This window comes from Babylonia areolata, chromosome 3 (genome assembly GCF_041734735.1).
Source record: "Babylonia areolata isolate BAREFJ2019XMU chromosome 3, ASM4173473v1, whole genome shotgun sequence".
NCBI lineage: Eukaryota > Metazoa > Mollusca > Gastropoda > Neogastropoda > Buccinidae > Babylonia > Babylonia areolata.
In genome coordinates this window covers 62594141-62599140 of record NC_134878.1, presented here as the reverse complement: position 1 = coordinate 62599140, position 5000 = coordinate 62594141, and positions in this window count along the sequence as shown.

The following is a 5000-nucleotide window of genomic DNA, read 5'->3' as shown; positions in this document are numbered from 1 at the left end:
TGTTGTCTTCCCATCTCTTCTTCTGCCGTCCTCTCCTTCTGCCTCCTTGTACGGTGCCTTGCAGGAACGTTTTGGCAAGACCAGATGATCGGGAGATGTGTCCATACCATCTAAGTTTGCGTTTTTTCACTATGGACAGAAGGTCTTCGTAGGGTCCAATACTTTGCTGGATTCTGTTCTTCACTTCCGTGTTAGTGATGTGGTCTCTGTAGGAGATGCCAAGTAGTCTACGAAAGCATCTCATCTCGACAGCTTGGATTCTTCTTTCGATGTCTGCAGTCAGGGTCCAAGTCTCGCAGGCGTAGAGCAATATTGATATAACCAGGGAACGCATCAGTCTGATTTTTGAGCTGAGAGCGATGTTTTTGTTGTTCCAGATGGTGTTCAGCTTGTTGAGTGCCGTTGTTGTTTGGGCAATTCTCGAGAGTACTTCTGGTTTAGATCCTTCATCTGACACGATTGCTCCCAGATATTTGAAGCTGTGGACTGTTTTAAGCTTTTCGTCGTTGACTTTGATGTCAATGCTGATGCCGTTGGTGTTGTTAGTCATCAGTTTGGTTTTCTCCGCACTGATTTGCATTCCATACGATGTGGAGGCTTTGTCTAGATGTTTGACCAGGCTTGCCAGTTCTTCTTCTTTTCCAGCCAGTCCATCAATGTCGTCGGCAAAACGTAGGTTTGTGATTGTTCTGCCGCCTATGCTGACTGTTCCTACATGCTCTTCCAGTGCGTCAGTCATTATTCTTTCTAAGAAGATGTTGAAGAGTGTTGGGGAGAGTAGGCAGCCTTGTCTCACTCCGACTGTGGTTCTGAACCAGTCCCCGATGCTATTGTTGAGGTAGACGGCGCTGGTGGCTTTGTCATAGAGGTGCTGTATCAGTCTAATCAGGTTGGCGTTGATGTTGTACAGATTCATGGTAGCCCACAAAGCTGCATGCCAGACCCTGTCAAATGCCTTCTTAAAATCAATGAAGACATGGTAGAGGTCTTGTTGGTGTTGATGGTACCTCTCACATAGCAACCTCAAGTTGAAGATTTGTTCAGTTGTGCTCCTTCCTGGTCTGAAACCTGCCTGTTCTTCAGCAATGATGTTTTCTGCTTGTGGTTTCAGTCTGTTAAGCAGGATTTTCAACATGACTTTGCTGGGATGACTAATCAGGCTGATGGTGCGGTAGTTTTGACACTGCTGGAGATTGCCCTTTTTGGGAAGGGTGATGATCAGTGATTGTGTCCACGGTGTGGGCCATTCCCCTGTTTGCCAGATCTTGTTGCAGATTTTCAGTAGCACATCTATCATAACTTCACCCCCTGCTTGGACCAGTTCTGATGGGATGTTGTCCACTCCTGCCGATTTCCCTTTTTTCAGCGATGCTATTGCTGCCTCTATTTCTTCACGGAGTATGGGGTGATTACTGTTATCAGTGGCTGGTGGGACATTCAGTATTGCTGGATCACCTGTGGTCTGTATGTTGTATAGCTCTGAGCAGTATTCTGTCCATCGCTTTAGGATGTCTTGTTCTTCTGTTAGACATTTTCCATCCTTGGTCTGGATGTTGGACATAGTTCTACCTTGCCTTGTGTTGGTAAGTTCTTTCACAACTTGGTAGGCTTTCTTGCTGTTGTTTCTTGTCAGGTTTTCCTCTATGTCCTGGCATTTTCCTTCAATCCAATTCTCCCTTGCCTTCTTCATGCTTCTCTTGATTTCGGTGTTAACTGCTTTGTACTGTTTTGCCCCTTCTTCTTCATTCTTTTTCTTTTTCAGGTCTCTACGTTTGTCACACAGCTGTAGGATGTCGTCCGTGACCCAGGGCTTCTTTTTGATGCGTTGTTTTCCAAGAGTTGTTTGGGCTGTTTCAGTCACAGCTGCGTTGAAGTCGCTTACGAGTGTATCCAGGTCGGCGTCATCTGCATCGAGAGTGATGAGTGGCGCGAATTTCCCACCAATCATGGCTTGGAATGCCTCTTGTACTTCAGGATCTTTCAATTTTTCCAGGTCGAACTTCAGTCTTGAGAAGCTTTGTTTCTTTGTTTTCTTCAGTTGGAGTTTGAAGGTCATCATTACCAAGTCGTGGTCACTTGCAATGTCAGCTCCTGGGAAACTTCTTGTCTTGGCAATGTTCACGCTAGACTGGAAACGCTTCTTTACCATGATGTAGTCTATTTGGTTGTGGTGATCTCCTCCAGGGCTGTGCCATGTCCATCTTCTGGATGCTTTGTGTGGTCCAAATGTGTTTGTTATCTTCAGGTTGTTGAAGCAGGCAAATTCCAGGAGTCTCAAACCTCTTTCATTTGTAGCGTTGTTACCATATCGTCCACATGTGCCCTTCCAGGTGTTGTAGGAGTCTTCTCCGATCTTGGCGTTCCAGTCACCTTGTACTACTATGATGTCTTTCTTTGGTGTCTGATCAAGGGTTTCTTGTAGTTGTTCGTAGAACTCCTCAACTTCATAATCGCTGTGATCAGATGTTGGAGCATATGCTTGTATGATGGTGATGTTGAATGGGGATGCCCTCAGGCGGATGGTAGTGAGCCTGCTGGATATTGGTCGGCAGCCCATGACAGTGTTAACAATGTCTTTGTGGATCAGGAACCCTACTCCATGTTCGTGTTTGTCCTCTCTACCACTGTAAAATAGTCTGTGGCCTTCAAGTGTGGGTATTTCACCGATGTTTTTCCATCGTGTTTCACAAAGTCCTAGGATGTGCCAGCGATATTTGTTCATTGCATGTGTCAGTTCTTCCAATTTTCCTGGCGTCCTTAGTGTTCTGACATTCCACGTGCCAATAGAGATGTTGTTCCTGGCCCGGAGCTTGTTGTTGTGTGGTCCACCAGTAGCACATTTGTCACCTCCACCCTGGTTTGCAATGGAAGGCGCGGTCCTTGTTGACCCGGGCGACGACCCGAGCCGGTATGGGTTGAGTAGTGGTCGTCATTCATGCGGTGAGTCTTGGGCAGAAAAGCATGGCGGAGCCCATCCCTCTCCATGCTAGACTGGTCTAGCTGCGGCTTTCCTTGATTGGAGAGGCCGAGATCTAGTTTTGATATAGCGCCAGTTGCTCGCTCCCGTGCCGCGTCGGTTGAAACAACCTGCACCGTGTCCCCCTGAGGAAACACCCACATTAACGTGGCGAGAAGGTGCGACTACGGTATTCACCCTTTCTTAATAGAAGGAAGGGATCTTCGCAGGACATCACCATCACCCCGTTTTAAAGCACTCAGTGTGTGTGTGTGTGTGGGGGGGGGGAGGTGTGTGTGTGTGTGTGGGGGGGGGTGCGTGTGTGTGGGTGTGTGGGTGTGTGTGAGTGAGTGAGTGAGTGAGTGACTGTATGTGTGTGTGTGTGTGTGTGTGTGTGTGTGTGTGTGTGTGTGTGTGTGCGTGCGTGTGTGTTTGTGTGTGTGTGTGTGAGAGAGAGAGAGAGAGTGAGTGAGTGAGTGAGTGTGCGTGTGTGTGTATATATATATATATATGTGTGTGTGTGTGTGTGTGAAAGATAAAGTTTTGTTTTTAATGGAATGACAGAGGAAACATAAGCGGGGGAAAAAAAAGAGACAAAAATACAATGCTAATAACAAAACAATAACAAGGGCAATAATAATAACAACAATATGATAATAATAATCATCATCATCATCAGCAGCAGCAGCAGCAACAGCAGCAACATTATCATCAGCATCATAAACACAACTGTATTAGGATGAGGATGGAATGCACGCACGCAAGCGCCGGTGTGTGCAGACTGCCCCCCCCCCCCAAACCCGCCCCCCCAAAAAAAAACAACAACAAACACACACAACCAAAAAACAAATGCAAATTATTGTCTGTACGCCGCTTGAGCAGGGAAACTGTGACGTCAGTGTATGTTTTATCCATGCACGCGAGCGCGCGCGCGCGCATCATCATCATCATCATCATCATCAGCGCCGCTTCCTTTTGCGCCGACTGCATAATGACCGCCAGCATGTAGTCACGTTCATGGTTGTACTTTCCTATTAACTAACCCATCACAAAAACTGGCTCAGCTTTTGAATAAACCACACACCGAGTTAACCACAAAGGGAGGGGGGGGGGGGGGGGGAGGGAGATAAGAAAAACCAACATTATAAAAACAACAAAAAATTTTTTTTTTAAAATCCCCACCAGTATTGGTTTTATCACAACCAACAGATTCAACAGCGAAAGGCATTTGCTGCAGGACTATTAATTAACCGGCAGTGCGCGCCATATTGTTTTTTTTTTTACTCCGTGACTGCGACCGCTCAAGCACTGCACTCGAGTCTTGCAGCATAGTGACTATGATCAAGGAAAGGGGGGGTGCTGAAAGGAAATCGATAATTGTGCACTGACCTTAACCCACCCCCCCTTCCTCCTCCTCCTCCTCCTCCTCCTCACTCCTCACTCCTCCTGTTTCCTCATTCCCTTAATCCTCCTCAGTGCTCTCCCCACCCCCCACCTCCCACCTCCCATCCCTACTTCAGTCCACAGCCCTGTTGGGGGTGGGGTGGGGGGGGTGGAGAGGGAGGGGGCGGTGAGGGAGAGTGGGTGCTTTGTTGTTTGCGGAAGTGGGGGTGATAGTAGGGTGGGTGCAGGGTGGGTGGGTGGGTGGGGGGGGGGACTGATTCCCTGTGACACAGTTCTTTTCTTCTCCTTTGTGTGCTTCCAGTTCATAATGCTTGATCTTTCTCTCTGTCTGTCTGTCTCTGTCTCTGTCTCTCTCTCTCTCCGTGACTTTCTGTCTCTTTACTACTCTCTGTACTCTCTCTCTCTCTCTCTCTCTCTCTCATCTTGCTATTGTGTGACGTGTGACAAATTGGACCCGAGAAAGTTCTATCTTTTTCTCAAAAAGTGCCGGGGACTAAAGATGAGATTGGATTGGGTGTGTGCAAAGACAGCGAGGCAGAGAGAGAGAGAGAGAGAGAGAGAGAGAGAGAGAGAGAGAGAGAGAGAGAGAGTGCATAGCACAGAGAGAGAGAGAGAGAGAGAGAGAGAGAGAGAGAGAGGG